This window comes from Marmota marmota, unplaced genomic scaffold, assembly GCF_001458135.2.
Source record: "Marmota marmota marmota unplaced genomic scaffold, marMar, whole genome shotgun sequence".
Classification (NCBI taxonomy): domain Eukaryota; kingdom Metazoa; phylum Chordata; class Mammalia; order Rodentia; family Sciuridae; genus Marmota; species Marmota marmota.
This window is the reverse complement of record NW_026000082.1, coordinates 7,519,335-7,541,083: the sequence shown is the minus strand read 5'-3', so window position 1 is coordinate 7,541,083 and position 21,749 is coordinate 7,519,335. Positions and strand designations below refer to the sequence as shown.

Below are 21,749 nucleotides of genomic sequence, written 5' to 3'. Positions count from 1 at the left end.
GCCCAAGGTTCAGTCTCAGCTCCATCACCTACAAATGAGCAAGGGACATGATCTCTCTGATCATCAAGCCTCAGTTTCCTCATCTTTAAACATATAACACCCACCACACTGGGTGCTGATGGAAAGAAAATGAGGTGGCAGTTACATAAGGCTGAGCCAGCCTATGTAAGCTGCTCTACACCGTAGCTGCCTCTACTTCTCACAAATCTAATGTTCAAAACTGGATTAAAATAGGCAGCAGTCCCTCCAGGAAGTTTTTGTGACCTCTCTGAATCCGCTGGATCCCTTTGTTTTCTGAATTTCACCTTCTCTTAAGTTTAATTCCTTGTACTTTACTGTAGACCAGGCACTGCCTTATAACTTTCTCAGCAACTGTTTGTAAGGGAGAACACCAAGGACAAGACTCTAATGGACACCTGGCACACCAAATTGGACAACAGCAAAGAAATAGGTGACGGGAGAGTGCTCATAGCAAGAGGATGTGGACTGTCAGACTGAATTCTACTTCCACTCCTGGAAACATAATGCAAAGTGCAACTTTCACAGGGAAAGCAGGTCTTGATAGGCAGAAAAATGTCCCCTAAAGATACTAGACTCTACTGCTGGGGGCTGTGAGTATTACCTTACATGAAAAAGATCTGATCAAGTTAAGAATCCTGAGTTGGGGACATTATTTTGGATGATCCAGATGGGTCCTAAATACAATCCCAGCATTAAGGATGAGACAGAAGTATCGAGAGACCTGACACAGACAGAAGAGAAGGCAGTGTGTGAATGGAAGCAGAGAGGGAGATTTGACTACTCCAGAGGAGAAGAAGACCATGGGTTGGAAGAAAGCAGAAAGAAAAATGAGAGGGAGAAGATGCTCTGCTGCTGGCTATGAAGATGGAAGAATGGGCCATGAGCTAAGATAGACAAGGACAGCAGCGCAAGATGCTGGAGAAGTTGAGGCTGGAGTCTCCTGCAAGCCTCCACCCGTGAGCAGCTCTCCAACATTGTGGATCCAGCCCAGTGATACTGATTTTGGACCTCTGGTCTTCTGAACTAGAAGAAAATAAATGTGTGGTAGCCCCCAAGCTTATAGTAATTAGTTACAGTATAAATAGGGAACTAATTTAGCAAGTGAGGGAAAGAAAAGGCAGAAATAAAGAAATAAGGATGAGGTGTGGAACTAATGTAGGTGCTTGAAATAATCTTACGGGAACTGTCAAAAGCTCTGAGTGCTTATCCTGGTTTTTGAAACATTTGGCTGATTCTGCTCTGGCAAATCACTTCCCATTTAGCTTCTGTAGGCACAAAGCTTGAGTTACTGAAACTGCAGAGCTTAGAGTTCAGAGAAATGCAGGTGGAGACAGATCTTAGTCTGCAGCCTCCTGCCACCATTTGTTGGCTGTGCAAAATTGGGCTGATCGTGAAAAAATCTGCGCCTCGGTTTCCTCATCTGTACTAGAAAACTATACCAGGAGGCTATAATGACATTTATCTTATATAATAACAAGATGGGGCATGGAAGTGGCTTAGTACACCTGGCACATAATAGGGAGTAGTCAGTATTCAGTGAATTAAATGCCCTTACTTTTACTTCCATTTAAAATTAGTGGGAGAAAGGTCAGAAAGTCTGGGGCAGGGGATGCCCCTGGGCTATTCACCAACTGTGAAAGCTGCAGCGAGGCTCACCCTTCAGCCCACTTTCTAAGGCCAAGGTTCTAGCCGCTCTCCATGCTGATAGCCTGAGTCTTCTCAGGAAACAGGACCTCTCTCTCCCAGAAACCTGAGGTGTTAGCCCTGAAAAAATCCCTCAGCCAAGAGGCAGTTGAGTTGTGACCTTTCACAGGCAAATTTACCCAAAGCCCTGGGCAAGCGGGAAGAGACCAGGGAGCTCCCCTTTCCAAGGGCACTGGGCTGTGGGAATTTCCTCTCGGCCTTCCTGGGCTGGCCCTGGCCTCGCCTCACTGAGTCCTTGTGGTTTCTGTCGGTGCAGAAACTCTTCTGCAAAGTTCAGCTTGAGAAGAAGAAGGAACAAGGGTTGGATGTTTCCCCCCTTGCTTTTTGAAAACCGAACAACGCTAAGATGTCCTTTCAGAAACCTTAACCCAAACCAAATGCTTTCCTGACGGGGCGACCACATTGAGGAACGCCCAGCGACACAGGGAAGGAGCCAGATGGCTTCAGAAATCAAACGGTGCAGGTTCACACGCCACCGGGGACTGCTGGAATGCTGCTTTGTTTTCGTCTCTGAATTTATAGGCCAGCTCCTCCTTCCCACCCCCAGCACGTGATTTATTATTTTGCAGACCCAGTGGCTTCTCTCCAACTTTATTTCTTTCTTCAGAAATAAACAAGGATTTTACAGCTCCATAATCTCCTCCAAAGTTTGTTTGTTCTTCCCTCTGTACAGCGTGGGCCATGTTTGTTCCCTGGGAAAGTCTCTTCTCTAATTATTTTCACATTTCAACAGCTTTTGTTTCTTCTTCTTTCTCCGAGGTTTAGGAAAAACGCTGACAGTGGATTTGCTTCAGGCTAACTGGTACCGTAAACATTTTCTCCTGGGCACATGGGAGCCTTGGTGACCGGGGCCATGTTGCCTTTTCTGATTGTGTAACCTGCCAGAAGGAAATTGGAAAACTCGGAAACACCCCTTTGGATGGCTGGAAGAAAAAAAAAATATGTAAATTGGTAATGGTGGAAAATCTGCTTATCCCATGCCGGGGACCTTTGGCAGCATAGTGTTTCCAAGGTTCAGCAACAGCCTGTCCCCAAAACTTCATTTTGCTTGGGATCTTTCTGCCTCTGAGCACAGACAGATATTTGGTGTATTTTAAGGAAATGCAGATTTAGAACATCTAAAGGTAGCTAGGGTATACTAGCAAATCTTGCATTATGGGGCAAATAATGGTTTATTCTAACTGAAAGGTGTGCGCCTCCTCTTGATATTCACAAGTTCAGTTTGAAGATGGAAGAATGTTTCTCATAATAGAAACCCTGGGTTCTGAGAGCCACTGAGGCTCAGAAGGAGGGGATGCTGTTTGATTCTCTCCTTTTACATGGCTTTAAGTGACACAGTGGTTTGTTGTACAACCTCTTCCTATGTCTCTTGGGGCATTTACAGTCTGTGGCTCTAGGAGCTCAGCTCCACATTTCTAGGTTGACCTATTTTGAAGTTCTGAACCTGCCTCTTAGCATCTTACTTGATAACCAGAAGGAACCTCAACCATCCTGTCCAGAACACAATATTTTTTTCTCTTCTTCCCACTCTGTCCTTTCCTCAAATCCCTACTTGGATGAGGGACACCATTAATCACTAAAAGTTGTTGCAGGAGGCACTAGGTGCCCAAACTTCAGCTCCCTTCTCTCATCAGGCCTTGGGCCCTGTCCATTCTACCTGCCCCATATCTCAGATATGGAATTTGTCAACTCTTTTCCCGTAGCCATTTGACTCATTGCTTTTCACGAAAACCAATGCTCCCGCCTCCTGGTTGGCCTCCCTGCAAATCTCCTCCCTCCAGTCACCTCCCAAGCTGTGGGAATTTTTTTAACCCCACAGGGATCATTACTTTCCTGCTTAGAAACTGCCTGTGTCCCTTCCCCATCATCCATGCAGACTGGTCAGCCCTCGAGCAGGTTCTCGGTGCCCTCCCTAAGGCAGATCCAGGTTTTCTACCACTCTGCGTCCAGGGCTGCTCGCCCACCCACATGGCTGGCTACTCCCCAAACACACATCTCACTCTTCCATGCTTGATGGGCTTCGCTGACTTGGGCTGCTCTTCTGCCCCTTCTCCAGCTGGCACACATCTGCTTATCCATAAAAGCCTGATTTGATTCACGTATTAGCCCCCCTGTGAGACCTTCCCAAATCCCCCTCAATGGAATCTGTTGCTCCCTGTCAGAATTCCTGAAGCAGTTCGTAGACATCTTTTCAAAGTACTAATACCTACTCACTCCCCCTCTCCCACCCCACACTCCTACCTGGACGGAGTCTCTAGTGGGCAGGGTTTGAGTTATTCCCACTATTATATTCCTTCTACCTAGTACAGTCTAGCTTATGAGAGGGACTGCAAATGGTGTTGAGAGATGTTACTGAGTCCATTTCAAGGGAAAACAACTCTGGGATGTACTCGAGGTAAAGAGGCCCAGGAAGATCTCAGTCTTGCCAATTGTCTCTGAGTCTTACTCTCCCATGACTGTATAATAGGGATCAGCATCTTTGCTCTGACTGTAGTTTAAGGTTATGAGTGCTGGCTCTGTGGAGCCCTGGGATAAGGTTAGGAGTGCCAGCATGCACCTGTTTCTGACACATAGTAGGTGCTCAATAAACATTGGTCAAATAAATGAGACTATATTAATGTCTAAGTCTTATTAAGGAAGGGCACAAACACCTACAGAATATGGACTGTGCTTTACCTATGTCACCACCATGGCTAATAAGACCAACATGGCTCATTGTGACCACCACCAATACGACCAATATAAGCACAGCTGACTAGACCAGGTTGCACAAACTGTGGACTAAGTATGGACATCTGGTATGCTTTTTCTCAGAGAGAGAGGCTTCTGTTCAGGGAGAATGAGAAGGGTTTACATGGAGGAGAGGAATTTAGAGTAATCCTAGGGTCAGGTCAAACTGTGTACTCTTGAACCCTCCCTCAGAGCTTCATGTGAGACCATGAAACTTCCAAGGAAGATTTTATGGAGTCTGTGGTCTAACCTTTCTGTCTTGGCCTCCTTCTTCTCGAGCATGGCAAGGAGACCCACAGGGATTGCTCATCTGGAGGCAAGATCCTTTCTTGGGATTCCCTCCTTTCTTGCAATTCATTGCAGATGGAGAGAGGTTCTTGTGGTTGGGTGACTTCAGCCCAGTCTCTGCCTGTGTTTCTAGATCTTTTACCACAGTGTTCTCCTTCTGAGTCTTGGTGTGCTCCCAACTGTCTTTATCTTGCTCTCATGATCTCTTTGCTCCTTTCCCATTCCTCTTACTGTGGTGCAGCTTACACTCTGTTTCTCTTTAAAAGTGAAACAGCTTGTGGATTTCTGGAGTTGGATGTAACCTAGAAGCTCTATAATTAATAAGCCCCTGACAGAGGGAATCTATGTCAGTGTGCCCATTGCAGTGTACCTGACATCTAGCATAGTCCACCCTTGGTGGGGACCATGGATATTTTTGTACAAATGCACAAATAAGGAATGTTTGCTTGGGGAGATGGAGGAGGTCAGGGCAGGGCCAGGGACACTGAGCCTGTAGCTCCAGTTTGGGTCTGGTTTTGTTCTAAACCTGAAGGGAAAGGTGTGGAAGACATTCCTTGAGCATTTTAGATTGTCGAGTCTGGCTCCCTATGTGGGAAATGTAACAGAGATCCTGAGTAGAAACTTCTCTCAAGAATAGAGACTGCATCTCAAAGCACCATTCTGGGTTTTATCTCTTAGGAACATAAGGAACTGGGGAGCAGAGAGATCTAAGGAAGCCTGATGTTAGAGGAGCATGTGATGCAGAATCCTTGTCCTCAGAGAAGACATCACCTTGTAAAGATCTTAACTGCAAATAGGCCATGCCCTGCATGATCCTACAAGCCTGCACAAGTCTCCCCACTCCTTGGGCCCTATGCTACCTGTGAAATGAAGGAGGAAATCTAGATGTGACCTAAAGGCTCTGCCAGTTTTGAATCTGTGAAATTAGGTAAGGGACGGGCTGGGGATTTGAAAAGGATAGAGGATTCTACATCAAGGACTGTAACACCCTCTCGGTAAAGATGGGAAACTAATTCAATTGCTCTCCTCGTTGCTAGCAGTGCTGAAAGTGTCTGAGCTGCATGCTGACTCATGCAGGCCATTCTGGAAGAGCTTCCTGGCCCAGGCAGGAAGCTGTCTTCACTCTGAGCATGGTCCTCAGCACATGTAAGCACAGAGCACATGTGAGCACAGGTCCTGAAGCATAACTGTCCATGTGGATCACGTGTGAATACACAACCAGTGAAATTCCACATCACGTACAACCACAAAAATGGGATCCTAATTAGAATAAGTTATACTCCATGTATGTATGATATGTCAAAATACACTCTACTGTCATATAAGTCTAAAAATAAAAAATAAAGAAAACAATTTTTAAAAGTGTCCATACAGGGAATATCCAAGTATTTCACAACTTGAATTGTCAGGAGACTAGTACTCAGTTGTCTAGTTTCTGTTTCTATATCTCCCTTCAGGTGGTCTTCCCACCCACCCCCAACACACATACATACATCTGATCCGCACTAATGAGATCAGACAGTGTATCTCCCTTGAATCCCCACCACCCACACAAACGACTCCCAGCATATGTCACATGCACAGCACTTGCCTTAGACACATAGAGATTCTATATGTTCCACATACACACATCCCTGTCAGCACATTCAGACATTCAATTTTGCCCTAGGCTAGCATTTGGGGATAAATAGTGTGGGAAGCAGAATAAGCTCCCCCAAATTTCCCAGGTCCTAATCTCTGGAACCTGTGAGTATGTGATATCATGTGGCAAAAGGGAACTAAGATGGCAGATGGAAGTTGCTAATCAACTGATGGCTGATTATTCTGGTTTACCTGGGTGGATCCACTATAATCACAAGCATCCTTCTAAGGTGGAAGAGGGAGGCAAAGGGTCCGTGTTGTAGTGATGCATGGCTTTAAGATGAAGGAAGGGGCCGTCATTAGTGGAATACAGACAGCCTATAATAGGAAAAGACAAGAAAACAGAACCTCCAGAAAAGAATACAGACTCCCAGCACCTTGATTTTAGTGCAGCAAGATGTGTCAGACTTTTACCTCTGGAACCTCACATCATTACTTTTACATGACTTTAAGCCACTAACTCATGGTAATTTGTTACAGCAGCAATAGGAAACTAATACGCATAGAGAAGTACCCTATCATACTGGAGCTTTTGGTCAAATAGAGGAGACAGTCATATAACCAGGGTACTCAAGCACAGAGTAAGAGAGACTATCATAGCCTAAGTCCAGAATACACAGGAGAAACCCCCAGCCTACATAAGGTTTCCTCATGGATGACCTACATCAGCAACACCTACTACTGGACCTGCTGCCCAATAATCTGTTAGAGGAAGGAAGGAATGAAGGAAGGAAGGAAGGAAGAAAGAAAGGCCCAAACTAGAACCTGTTAGATAAGAGTTGAGATGGATGAATAGAAGGCGTGGTAAAGTGTTCCAGGCTGAACTGGTAACTTGGGCAAAGACCTGTGGGCTATTAAGAGAGCTAAATAAAGTTTACTTTGGCTGGGACACAGTGCCACAAGGGGAATGGGGAAAGATGAGTCGGGTAGGCACAGATCATGAGGGACCTTATCAGCTATAATTAGACATTTGGCCTGTATTCTGTGTGCAAGTGGCTCTCTCTTCCTCTTTCTCTTTCTTTCTCTTTTTTATGTTCTTTCTTTTCTTGGGTTGCACTTTAATTTTTCTCTTTTTCTTTCTTTTTTTTTTTTGTTTATTTTGCAGTCCTAGAGTTTGAACCTGGGGGTGCTTTACCACTGTACTATATCCCAGGCCTTTTTTCTTTTTTAAATTTATAATTTTGAGACAGGGTCTTGCTAAGTTGCCCAGAGAAGCCTTCAGCTTGCTGAGGCTGGCTTTGAACTTGGGATCCTCCTGACATGTTTTAAAAGGAGTGTATTTGAATTCATTGAATACAAATAATGCTTATGCAAATGTTTTATCTTGTCTCCTGGGCCACACCTTTGGTTTTTCCCTACATTTTTAGCAATGATTTACCTCAACAGTTTTCATGTGGGTTCAGAGGGTGGTCCAGCAGACAAAGAGTACTGATCTGTCTATCTGGCGTGACTTTATACTCCTTCATGTACCAACTAGCATTTGACTTCTATAATCCCTAGTTCCCCAGTCTGCCCAGTGAGACCAGATAGTGCCTACCTATGGGCTTCCTGAGATGATCAAATGAGCTAACCCACAAAGGACTTCCAAAGTCCAGATATAGGGGGGGATGGGGGGTAGTCTATGATGGTTATTTATCAAAATCCTGATTTAATTGTTATTAGCTGTTATAACTCTTGTGCTTGTAAGTTCTCATGCCTCTCTAGATCACTCCTGCCCCTAAGAACACCAGTCTTCCTTTCCTAGAAATGTAACAACAGGGCCTGGCCTAGGGGGGCAGCAACAGTAGATGCAGGTGGGCGGAGGGCAAGGAAGGATGGGGAGTTGGTTCCCTGAGCTCAGGGTTGCTGGGTTCCCTTCCTCTAATGAAGGCAGCCTCTTGTCAGGCAGCTCCTCCCACCTTTTTGTGGTTCTTGGAGGTGCTGCCTCTTCTTGCCTCCTGAGGTTGGTATGGCAATCGGTCCCTATTGCTCAAGCCCCGTGGTTTCCTTTGCACCTATGACAACGGCCTTTTCATTAGATCATCTCCCAGTAACCCAGTGTGAATGTGCCTTCTGTTTCTCCTTGGAACCCTGTTTTGGAATAACTTGCTTTGGGTTTGGGAACTGCTGGTTTAAAGTCCAATGAGAACCCATAGTGGTCAGGAAGCCCTTGTCCCCTGGTCAGCACTGAAACATTCACTGGCAGGTGATGGCTTTCTCATACACACACAAAATCACTTCTTTTTTTACTCTTCAAGAAGCTTTGAAAATTTCAAGGAAATTTGTAAGTTTAATGGACAACTTGACCATACTCCACACTAGAAAATGACCCAGGCAGAAAACTGGGTTGTCTCGGGTTTCCTACAATCCAGGGATCATGAATCAGAGCAGTCGGCTGGAGGCTGGGAGGGACATTGGCCAACCAGTGCAGGTGTCGTCACACCTTCCCCTCCAGAGTCTCTCATCAGGTGATAAGTGAGCACGTCCTATGTGCCAGGCACCATTCTAGCAGTTAATATAGGCTTAAGCAAGGCAGGCAAACCCCTGCCCTCATAGTGCTTATGTTTTATTTGGAAAAAGGGGATAGGGGAGATAGACAATTTAAAAAAAAGCAAGATAATAAATTCACAAGCTAACTTCAGGTGTTGTGGGAAGAGTGAAAAAGGACCCTGGAATACAGAACGCCTTTGTGGGGGAATCAGGTTGTGTTCCTTGGGTAAGGTGGTCAGAGTGGGACTCTCAGAAGAGATGACTCCTAAAGTTAAGAATGAAAAGAAAGGGCTGACCATAGAGGAATATGGGGCCCAGTGAAGAGTGTGTCAGTGAAAGGACAGCCAGCGCAAGGTCAGAGAGAGATTTAAGGCATTAAAATGCCTGCCTTGCTTAAGCCTATATTAACTGCTAGAATGGAAACAAAGTCAGGGATGATAGATAAACAAAATGTTATGTCTGAATTGTCCAGGACAATGCCCTAAACAGGGGTTACATTCGAGAGATGCTATCTTTCTCCAGCATCTTTTATACCTGGATAACCTATTTGGAGCTAGTTCAAGATACAAAAATTAGTAATTCATGCCTCTATCTCCAAAAATCTCAGTCTAATACTACTGTATTAGGGAAGATATCTGCATTAGAAATAAGAGTATCAAAATGAGAAAAATGAGTAGAATTGAAAACAAGTGGTAATACTTGGGAGATGATGTTGATTTAGATACAGAATGGATACGGACATGGACATGTATGCACACCTGATGAGGATCTGGGTGCGTATTGGGAAAGTCAGTGCGGTGCGTGCAGTGTTTCCACACCCTCTCCTCTGCACAAGAATGGCCTTAGGCCTGGAACACTTCCTCATCCAGAAATGAGGAGTCCTCAGTCTACACCTGGTTTACCCCCTGGTGTGGCAGTATCCCCAGTCGCACTGCTTTAGCTGCTAGGAGGTAGCGCCAGGTCTCGGGATCAGCACCCACTACTGGAGCTGACCTGGTGAGTATAGGGCCTATCTGTCTTGTACTTCTAGTACCAAGACAAGGTGAGCTGGACTTCTACTGATCATAGCAACAGATGCCACTTGCCCAATAAGGTGGTTGCAGATATATAGATACAGATATGAAAGGAAGAAGGAAGGGATGGAGGAAGGAGGGAAAGGAGGAAGAAGAGAGTGATTGAATGAGTGAACATGGGAAAAGGAGGGAGAGGTCCTGGGGTAGGTGGGTGAGGAGGGGCTGAAGAGGCCCTGAAGAAGGGAGGTGATGTAGAAGACATCTTCACCTCTGAGAAGACACCAACTGGGCTGGAGTAAAAGATTTTTTCACAAAAGTGAAAGCTAGAAAGTAACAGAAGATGGAGGATTTGGAATTCATCCTGTGGGCCTGTCATGCTATTTGTACTTAACCCAATTAACAGACATTTCTAGAGCACATCAGGATTGGCAAAGCCATCCACAGCACACCTGACTTCATGTAAGCATATATGATTTCTCCAAATCCCTCTGGGGGAGCTCAAGTGCAGAATGTGGGGTCCACTTGCCCTCTTTCCGTGTCTATTTTGAGATCAGAGGTTGTTTCTTACACAATCTGTAAAAACATGAAAGGGTCATTTTAGGCTCTGAGGGGGAGAGGAGTTAGTGGGGTCCCAGTGATGGTTAAAAGGTCTCAAGTTAATTGCATTACTATAATATTTGAAAATGTTAAAATTAAAATATAGAACAAGCAGGAAGGTGTAGAAAAATAAAATTAGTTTAGATGTCGAAACCCGAGTGGCAGAAAAACACCAATCTACAGATTATAATGACCCTCAAAACTTCTACGATGAACTGTTCAACAGATTCTGTGCAGCCTCATGATCAAATCCAATCACAGTTCATTCAACCACAGATGATCTTCTCCGGGTACTATTTGCCAAAGGAAGCTTTGGAAAATACTGATATACACCACTGAATAGAGTCATAATGATTTAGACCTGGACATTTTTCAAAGCAGGACTGGCCAGTTATATTTAGGGAACCCCTTAAAACTGAAGAAAATATGTCAATGATGTATCACGGAACATGTGTTTTCAACAATATAACTAGCCAATGAGACTTCCAGGTTGAATTAGTTGCCAATTATGTCACTAAGGTTACAGGGTACAGGGTGGACCTTGAGCCACTGTGAGGGTTGAGGGCTGAGACAACTGCATTTTTTTTGCATTTTTGTGGTTCTCAGCCCAAAGTAAAGTTTCAGATGTGTGGATATTAAGTCACCCTTGCTGCCCTAATTACAAGATTATTCGCCTGTTGAAATAACAACTTCAATGAAAGAGGAAATATTTTTTCTCCAGGCTCCATGCGAAAGTGAGATGGGACACATTTTTTAGTTGTTCTAACAATGACAGGTACAGTCGAGTACTAGCCTTTGCAGCCCTGAGTCACATAAAGGGACCTTGTTGATGGTGATACCAAGAGAAGGTGGAAGCTCTTTTAAAAAGGACAAACTGGGCTGGAAGAATCCCGTTGTGTTTGGTTTGGTTTAGAAAGTGTAATGATTCAGAAGAGCTTTGAAAATCAGGGACTGAGTCTATTTTGCTTCCCTCTGATGCAGTCCAATTGACTTGCATTTGAGGTACTGGGAAGGTGCATACCTAGCCCTGATAGAGATTGCCCCGTGTCCTGCAAATTGACCAAGGACAGTCCCCCTCTGCACTGCACAGGCAACATCTTGCAATGTGCAGCACTTGGGCTAGGATTTCAACCTGGTCTAGGCCACATCTCCTGCACATTCATCTAACGTCCACCTCCCTGCAATGTTCAAAATTCCCCCTGAGCTGTTAGACCCTAAGCATACCCAGGTTGAAAGCCCAGGGACTGTGGAGTAGGAAAATGTGACTCCATTTTCTCCATATATATATATATATATATATATATAGCTTCAAAAAAGCAGGTGCAAATCACAACTGAATTGGAAACCCCAAAAGAAGCCAAAGCAAATCAACTTAACAACAACAAAATAAGCTTATTATAGCAAAACCTGGAGAAAAATTTCAGTTGTGGCACCTCGAGGCAATTACTGACTCCCTGGTTGATTTCAAAGCCCCCTCAGGACCGCACGTTGATTGAATTCCCATGACCCAGCCTCATGTGAGGGCTGAGTGGGCTGTTACGAAGCCAGACGTCTGTGGTTGTAGGTAAATACACTGATATCCTAGCAACGTGTAAAACCACAGTACCTCAGGCAGCGCTGGTTTTGCATTTTTAAAATAGAGGAGCAGATTTGAAAAGGGGGCTGAGCAATGTTTTGAGCCAAAGAAGTTCTTGGTAAAAACATTTATTTCTTTCTGGTCATCTTTGGGGGACTCATGGAAGTCAGACTCATCTGCCCATTCAGCCTTCCGGTGTCTTTTTGAAATTCGAAGTTTTCTGTCTTTCTTTAAAAATGTAGGAACCCATATTATGCATTTATCTAACTTTCAATGACTGCTTAGTTTCAGGTGCTGTATCCCGGTATGTAAATGGTGTGTTCAAGATGCAGTTGGCAACATCCAGACTGGATCCACTGCCTTCTGCCCTGTCCTTGAAATTGCCCTTTCTTCTGCCTGGACTGCATATCCACAGCTCCCTTGCTCCTCTCTGATCCACAGCCAAGATGCCTATGCCTCTGAGATGCTCTGAACTTCAATCATACACCCATTTTTACCTATATGGGATCATCCCTTCTTCCAGACATGTTCCTCCAGTCTGGAATAGTTCTTGGTACATGGAAGCATACAATCATTACTGGTGGGATGAATATATAAATGAATTCAAGAAGAAGGTGCAACACTGTGAAACCTCGATGTGGTTGATGTCTCCAGTGCTTCTGGGCTAAGTAACCTGGCTGAGCCAATTCGCCTCCTAAGACTCACTTTTCCGTCTGTAAAATGGAAATATGATCTATTTCACATTGTTGTGAGAATGAGCAAATTCTTAGTAAGTAAGTGCTTATCAAAATGACTGCCAACTGGATAAGGTTTCACCAATAGTAGCCATTAGGACAGTTGTCACTAAAACACATCTACTGAGTACCAAAACGTGCCAGAAATGTGCTAGGTACCTAGGGTAAAGCATGGTTAGGGTAAGGCATCTGCTTTCCATGAGCTCCCGACCTGGTAGGGAAGACAGATAAGGTAACAGATGTAAATAGATTGTCTCGCGGAACCGGGGTTGTAACTTAGTGGTAGAGCGTTTGCCTCACCCATATGAGGCACTAGGTTCGATCTTCAGCACCACATAAAAATAAATAAATAAAGTAAAGGTATTGTGTCCATCTTACAGCTAAAAATATTTTTTAAAAAGACTGTCTTGCAAGTAAGTGGGGATATTAGGAGCACAGGGCTGGTGGGTGGGGGTGGTTAGAAAGGAAAGTACAAGTTGAAAAGTTTAAGCTAGAGTATTGTACAAGGTTTGGTGAAGGTCATAGCAGGAGGAGGGAAGGAGGGCAGGGATGGAAGCCATAAAGGGAAAGGTTGAAAGGGGAGATCTGAAAGTCTTAGAGCATGAGAGGGAGTGGGCAAGAAAGACCAAGGGTGGCCTGGTGGAGAACAGCAAGGGCTCCAATGTCTGGAAAAAGAACAAGAGAGCCAGTGTGGTTGGCCACATAGGGGAAAAGGACATGAGATAGAAATAACAGCAACAGGGGGTTGTGTAAGTGTCATTTGAAGTCCTCATAGATTCTGCCTCTGAATGTATAGATGGATAGACAGATGGTTCTAGGAACATCCATTTAGGAAAAATAAAGAGAATATAAGAAGAAACAGGTAAAAGATGAGCTCTTGACTCTGAATATTAGGATATTTTGTATTGATAAAACCTGTGCTAATAAAAGCAGCATAAGCTCATTACTAAATTATCAGGAAATAAAATAAAAGTAAGGAATTTTAAAAATTACTCTAATTCCTCCATCCAGATATAACACCTGTTATCATGTTGATATAGGTCTTTCTAGTTTTTTCTGTGTCTTTTTATTTTATACATATGTCTATACATCTAGTTATACATACCTTCCTGCATATCAATGATCCTTCTATCCATCATCCATTCATCCATCCACTTTTCCATCCATACTTTTCTGAAACAAAAATAGTCTTATAAGATACTTAGCAGTTTGTATCCTAATTTTTCTAACCAATTTATTAGGATAGTCCAGTTATGTCTTCCCAATTTTAAAAACCAGATCTGAATAGCTACATAATATTCCTTCTTATGAAAGTATGACAGTTGCTTTAACTAACTCCCTACCATTTTTTTTTTTTTTTGCCATTACAAAAGATGTTTCACTTGTGCTCTCCTTTTGTCCCAGGTGATAGTGAAAGGGCAACCTTTCTCTAAAGCTTGAGAGACTTAGGAGACTTGAGCTTGATGTGGGGTCATATTGAATCTTCTAACACAAATCAGCTGCCTCCTGAGGTGACATGCCTTCATCTCCACTGTACCCTCTCTGTGGCTGCAGGGAGAATGGAGGCCTCTCCCACAGCGCAGGTGCATTGGTGCAACCATCGGCGACCACAGGCTGTCCTGGGCTGTCAGGCTTTGACAACACAGCCCTCCTGGCATTGTCACAGTGCTGGTGATTCAGAGCTGTCAACTAAAACGCTATGAGGAAACATTTGGAAGGATTTATGGTATGCAGCCGTGACTTTCTGACCCCAGATGGAAAAGTCTTTGAATTAGGACTAGTGTGTGTGGCAAGAGGGAGGAAAGAGGCACTTACCTTACATTAAAAAACAACACATGCCATTTCCTTGAAGCTTCAAATATTCAATGGCTCCCCATTACTTACTGGAAAAATATTAAACAATTGAATGCAACAAAGAGGTAATGGACGTGATAGACGACTGCCTGGAGAGCTCCAGCAGTTCGTTGGCTTCCCAATGGCTGTGGGACCTGGAGAGTCCCCCACTTTCTTGTGCTTGTTTTCTCCCCATCTCTAAAATTTTCATAGATAGATGATGTAGGAGTGTTTGGGTAAATGAGTCAGTGAAAAGTCAGGGTTGTTTCAAAAGTCACTAACGAGGGACTCCCGTGTGCTGAAAGTAGAGCTGAGCAAAGCAAAGCAACCCGACTGTGGAACCTACATCCATAAAGGGGACAAGTGGTGGCAGACCAAGAGATATCACAGAACTCTCCGGTAGTGATGAGTTCTGTGTTTATTACAACATGGTGGGGATCCTAGTGACAGGTTTCATGCCAGCTTGATTTGGGGGTCAGGAGGCGGTATCCCCCACAGCTGAAATGACCCAGCAGCTTAGGTTGGGACAAGTTACAGGATGGACTTGGGAGAAATGATCGGGGCCAAGCGATACCCTAGCAAGACCCTCCCTCCTGGCAAAGGAGAGCCTGGTGTTTACCTGAAATGTATATTTATCAGAGGTCCCTCAGCTGGGTTCTAGGGGTTTAAGAACAAACAGGAAAACCTGTTTCCATCCTCACTGGGCTTAGTAAGCATGATGAGAGGAACTGGGAATGCTTCTGAGAAAATATTAACAGGAGCCACCATCCTGGCCCAATAAGGTCAGGGAAGTCTTCCCAGAGGGGGAGGAGGCACCAGTGAAGCCGAGAGCAGACCGGGAAACCTACATTTTTAAAAAGGCCAACATAGGGATTGAATTCTAACCTGCCAGTGGTCTGCCTGTCATGCCCACTCTTAGGCACACCTGGGATTTCTCTGAACCCTGAGTGACTGCAGAAAGTCTTCACTCATTTGTAGGAAACTCAGTACATGATAGTAAAAATACATAGAATCACTGAAGTGATTTGCTGCAGTGGATCTCAAGCTTCAGCACAATCAGAGTCCCCTAGCAGGTCTGTGGAAGCAGATTGCTGGGTCCCCACATCCCTCATGGGTAGTATTTCCTTAGTTCTATTTTGTCAGTCATGAACCACTCTGATGGCTTCTGGGCAGCATAGACACCCAGACAAACACACACAGGTGCACGGCTGAGGACAAAACCCCAGTTTGCAGTTACATAATTCTGGGTCTTAATTTCAGACCAACACTTTATGGAATTATTTAACCTCTTAGAACCTCTGTAGAATGGGTGTGGGTGCAGGATTGGGTTTGTTGGGATAATTACAAGATGAATGTTATTCTTCAGGGACATTGTCTGTTCCTAGTAGGTTAGGGAACCTCACAGCTTTCTGTCATTTAAAGAGGCACTAGACATAGAATTTCTGGCTCTAAGCCAATTATCTTCTTTATTTCCCCTGGCCTAAGGGTCCATAGTAAAGAATGGGTGGGGAAATCCCTCTCTGCTTACCACATTCTTCCTCTGGCACAACTGCAAGCCTTGATGTCTTTTGCCTGGATTTTTGCAATGACTTCCCAAAGCACGTCTCTTCCCCAGGGCGTCCCTCTAAGCCTGTTCTTCACCATCCCTGAGGAAATCTTTGTAAGGCAGAGGTTCTTGCCGGCCCCTGGCCTGCAAGGAGCTTGGTTTTCTAAAGGCATTCCAATTCAGAATTCTTTAAAACCTCCCATGGGCTAAATCAAACTTGTCCTGGGATGGAGAGCCTAGCCTTGACTGTCAGTGTGTGAGAGCTGTCCTGGAGTACAAAGTGCAAGCATCTTAGCCCGGCTTACAGCTCCTCCTTGCTATTCCCAGCCTGGTGTGAAATTCCTACAACCATCGAATTGTTTGCAGTTCTTACACATAAACCATGCTGGTCCTTAGCTCTGTGCCTTTGACCCACCCTTGAACAAGCTTTCCCTGCTGCTCCTCATTTGCTGAAACCCTGCTAGTCCCTTTAAAATCAGGTCAGGCAACTCCTCCTCCATTCTTTTTTCTCCAACATGGGTTATGTCTCTTTTCCTGGAGCCCCAATAATAGCTGTTGCTTTCTCTATCGTTATGACTATCAAGTGGTGATACTTATCTCTTTTTGCCTCTACCTCCCCTGCCAAAGTATAAATACCTAAATGTTATTTACCTTTGTGCCTAGCAAATTTGGGGTGTTCAGTCATTGTTAAATGAATGGGGAAGCAGGGGGTCCCCACAATGGTGAGCAGTAATCTGAACAGTGTGTGGTGAAAGAGGTGCTTGTATTATCTGCAGGGACAGGCATAGGGGTGGTCATCTCCCTTCCCATCACAGGAGGGGGTAGAAGACAATGAAACTAATGATAACTGAGGGGCCCTTGACTTTAACCTTGACTGCTAAAACTGTCTCCACTCATTGGCAATTCAACTTCTCAAGCCCCAGTGGGGCGGCTGCCCACACCAGACCATCTCCGCTGCCCACCTGGCTACTTCGAAGTTCTTATAGACAGAGGCCCATCTTGCTTCAGTGGGAAAACCCACCTGCTGGAAATTCGGCACCTTCCATGGTGGAACCTTTATCTTAATCTGTTCCAGATACAATAATAATACCACATATTAGGTGCTTATAACAATAGACATTTATTTCTCACAGTTCTGAAAGCTTGGAAGTCTAAGATCAAGGTGCAGGCAGATTCAGTGTCTGATAAGGGCCCACTTCCTCAAAGATGGCACCTTCTTGCAGTGGTTTCCCCATGTGGTGGAAGAGGAAAAGGAGTTTCCCTAGAGCTCTTTTGTTAGGGGACTGCTATGATTTGTGTCCCTCCAAACATGTGGAAATGTAATCTCTAACACAATAGTATTAAGAGGTAGGGCCCTTAGGAGGTCATTAGGTCAGAAGGGTGTCTCTCTTGGGAATGACAGTACAGCCTTTATAAAAGAATCTTCACCAAGCATTTGGACCTTTTCTGCCCTTCCATCCCTTCCACCATATGAGGACACAGTATTCGTCCTTACCGGAGGGTGGAGTAACTTGGTGCCATCCTGGAACCACAGAACAGCTTCCCCAGCCTGCAGACCCTCTGGGAGCTTGATCTTGGACTTTCCAACCTTCAGAACTGGGAGAGTTACATTTCTAATTGTTACCCAGTCTGGCTTTCTTTTTTTTTTTTTTTATATATGGAGGCACAAATGGATTAAAACAGGCACTAAGGCCATTCAGAAGGGCTCCACACTGATGGCCTAATCACCTCCTGAACGATCTTCTAATTCCATCACTTTGAGGATTAGGATTTCAGCAGATGAATTTTGAGCAGGGAGTGGGGGGCACCCAAATGTTCCCACCATAGCAATCCCTCTGAAGACCTTTGAGTGTGGGGCAAGTGTCTCATGGCCTGGGTGGTCCAGGGTCCACTGGTTGTCCCAGTGGTTTCAGCTGCTATGAGGTGAATTGAGAGAGGTACCTAGGCTACAAAACTTAAGGAGGGATCACTCAGGGTTGTGCAAGTGCCTCCCGTGACTGACTTTAATTCCAGCCCTGACAGGGCTGACTTTGTGCACAACTTCAAGGATGTCAACATCTGTGACCTTTAGTTTCTTCATCTATAAAACAAAGAGGTCAAACTATGTGGCCTGTTCAGCTTGCAAACTGCTTTCTCGTCCCCCAGCTCCTGTGACAACTTACCTCCTCCGTCTCACCCACTGGATTGCTCCCCTTTGTTCTAGAGAGGCCTGCTCCTGACTTGACTTTCCAGGACTCAGTCATAAGCCACTCAGCAAAGGCAGTCACGAAGGAACAACACAACATCTGTTCTGCCCTTTTTTGGTGGACATGCCTCACATTCCTCCCCTCAAAGCCAAATTGATGGGCCCTGACCTGGGGGTGGGTACACCAAGGAGAAAGCACCCTCAAGGGCTGGGCTGCCATTCAGTGCCCGGATGAGGTCAGACCCCACATGGGCCTCAGTAGCCCTGAGGAATGAGAGGTATTTGCCTCCCCAGTTAATCATTTGGAAAAATTATGAATATCTTGGATCAAACTGACAGAAAAAGGGGCCTAAAGTTTGATTCCTACTTAGAAAAAAATCCATGCAGTTTTGTTCCTTGGAATTAGAACCAGAGGACCATAGAGATGGGAAGGGAGAGATAATGGGTAGGAGAAGCAAGGAGGCTGGGGAATATGTTCATCAATGTTAGATCTGATACTTGAACCCAAGCTAAAAGCTTCCATCAATCATTCTGAGGACAGACACTCCTCCAAGGGCAGTTCCATTCACTGTTAGATGGCAAAGGCCCTTAGAAGTACTTTAACAATGGGCCAAAATCTCTCTCTTTGACACTTCCATATACTGGTCCACGTGGATGAGCAACAAGTCAATTTCTCACTCACAGTTACCCTTAAAACTTTTGAAGGCATTATTACATCCCTCCCAAATTCATGCTTATACAAAGAATTCTTTCTTTTAGCCCTTCCTTATACTACAAGTTTTCCAGGCATCCTATTCCTTCTGACTCAACCTGGCTCCCCTTTCCTGGAATCTCAGCATATCAGTGACTATCACATGGAGTGGGGCCCGAACTATATATGGTTGTGCAACTATGGAGAGCCACCATCTCAACTTGCAGATGACATTGGGTGATGATAGCCAGGACAGGAGCCCAGTTCTGCTGATTCCCAGGTACCAGGAGTTCATAGAGAAAATACTAATTGACCAGCTCCACATAAACATACTCTACAACATAAACATTTTGCATGGAAGTGGACTTGTATGTAGCATCTCTCAGGGAGCCCATGAACCCTCTAACCAAATCCCACCCACGGATACAGAAACACTGACCAACTCATGCACTATCAGCTGACCTAAAGCAGCAGAAACTATACTGTTTTAATAAGTAGGTGGTGCTGATAGAGGAAAAGGCCTTGATAAGGACTTGAGCCTCATTGATTTAGACCCAGGCTGCCTAAACTGCTGTCTTTTCCTTGATTACTGACAACCATGTAGTTGATCAGTTTTTCTTTAAACTACACTTTCAGGAAATGCACACCTTTCCCTGGCTTCCCTGAGACTCATATTCTGGAACAAGTTTTACCTCATTTCATATGATACCAATTTTTTATTTTAATACTTCTTTAAATGATTTTTAATTTGCTCTTCAAGATACACCTTAGTACCATGAAAATATTGCATAATATGACCATAGGAAAGGGAAAGAACACTATTTTTACTTGTCCCAGTGGTTTCAGCTGCTACTAATACAATGACATCTGCCAAACTTTCATCCCAAACCTGAATCCCATAGGTGAGTTACAAATCTGCAATGGAACTTTAGGGGTCCCACAGGTGCCTGAAATTTACCGCCAACCTTCCTCCCACCCCCATGCCTTGAAGCATCTGCCATGATTCATGATCCCACAATCACTTCCCATACCAGCACTATACTGTTGGGGAGAAAAACCATTCCTTGAGCAACTATTGTGAAACTGAGTTCTACAATAAAAATATGAGTCCTATTTTTAGATAAGAAAAGTGAGGCACATGAGGCATTAGAGTGTCCCATTTATGATCCTTTTAATTAGTGGGAATTCATAGGAGTCTATAGCAAAAATAAATAAGTAAATAACCCTATCAAAAATTTAGCAAAGGTACTGAAAGATATTTTCCCAATAAAGACATACAAATGGTCAATGAGTATGTGAAAAAGTGCTTCAAAATCTCTAGCCATCAGAAAAATGCAAATTCATACCCTGCAAGATGTCATCCAGACCTTTTGGGGTAACTATGAGAAAAAGATAACAGAAAACAAGTGTTGGCGAAGGTAGAAAAAAGGAAATCTTTATACAGTGTTGGGAGGAAGGTCTATTATTTTAGTTATTATGGACAACACTAAAAATAGAACTACTATAGGATCTAGCAAGTCTGCTAATGGGTATTTATCTGAAGAAAATGAAATATAAAATATTGGTATTACTATGTTGATTGTAGAATTATTCACACTGGCTAAGATAATGGAAAACCTTAGGTATCCACTGATGGATGAATGAAGGGAAAAAATGTGATAAACACACATGTATATGTGTGTGTGTGTGTGTGTGTGTGTGTGTATATATATATATATATATATATATATATATATATATATCACATACGGATCATGAAATACCTTTTGGCCATTAAAAAGGAAATCCTGCCTTTTACATAATATAGATGAACCTGAGGACATCATGCCAAGTAAAATAAACCAGACATAGAAAGACAAATACCACAAGCTCTCACTTATATGTGGAATCTAGAAAAGTTGAACTCACAGAAACAGAGCGGAATGGTGGCTGCTAGGGGCTGGGGTGGGGACACATTGGTCAAAGATACACATTTGCAGTTATGAGATGGATGCGTTCTATGGATCTAAGGTACAGCGGGTGACTAGAGTTAGGAAAATTGTATTTCAAATTTGCTGATAGTAGTCTCAAGTGTTCTCGCCTTACCTCAAAAAGTAAATATTGCAAGGTGATGGATATATTAATTAGCTCGATTGTGATCATTTGACTACATAAACAAGGGTCAGGTGCTGATAGCCTTCTAGTCCCAGTTTAACCCTGGTGCTCACTGCACATCTTTTGGCAAGACTTACTGTCCACTGACCTTGGGTTTTCCATTTCTATAAAGGAGGCAATCATCTCAGCTCTGTCTGCTCCCTAGGCTGTTGCGAAATCTTTGGAAGGAATGACACCCCAGCTGCCTCCCAGGAACTCACTGCCCACTTCTGCCCTCGCAGCCTTTCTCCTGCTCATCAGAGCACTGCCTCTCTCCACGTCCCTGGCCTCCAGCCCTCAACGGCATGGGGGGTATCTTGGCCCAACCAACTGATGACCAACAGATTCCAGTATGTGGAGTGAGGGTGGAGATGGCTTGTTCTTGCTGGGTTGGCCTGCATTGCCCATCAGCCTGGATTCAACCCAGGCAAAGAAGCCCTCTCAGCTCAGCAATCAGCTGATGCTTTTTGAGTCGAGTGACTTTGCTAAAAAGTCAGTCTGATCCTGACATTCACCACCCTAACACTTGCCTGCAGGTGTTAAATGGTCTCCATCTGCATGACCATTTAATACCTCTCCCCCAGACTA

The 21,749-nt window shown here is 44.2% G+C and overlaps 1 long non-coding RNA gene across 1 annotated transcript in view; it reads left to right on the top strand.

The window, feature by feature from the left end:
- The window catches only part of LOC125620365, a 111,688-nt gene extending 98,403 nt beyond the window's left edge, over positions 1–13,285 (top strand). The window contains exon 5 of the long non-coding RNA XR_007351978.1: positions 12,325–13,285. This is a non-coding gene — a long non-coding RNA (uncharacterized LOC125620365). The remainder of the gene's footprint in view (positions 1–12,324) is intronic.
- Positions 13,286–21,749: the final 8,464 nt, after the last annotated feature.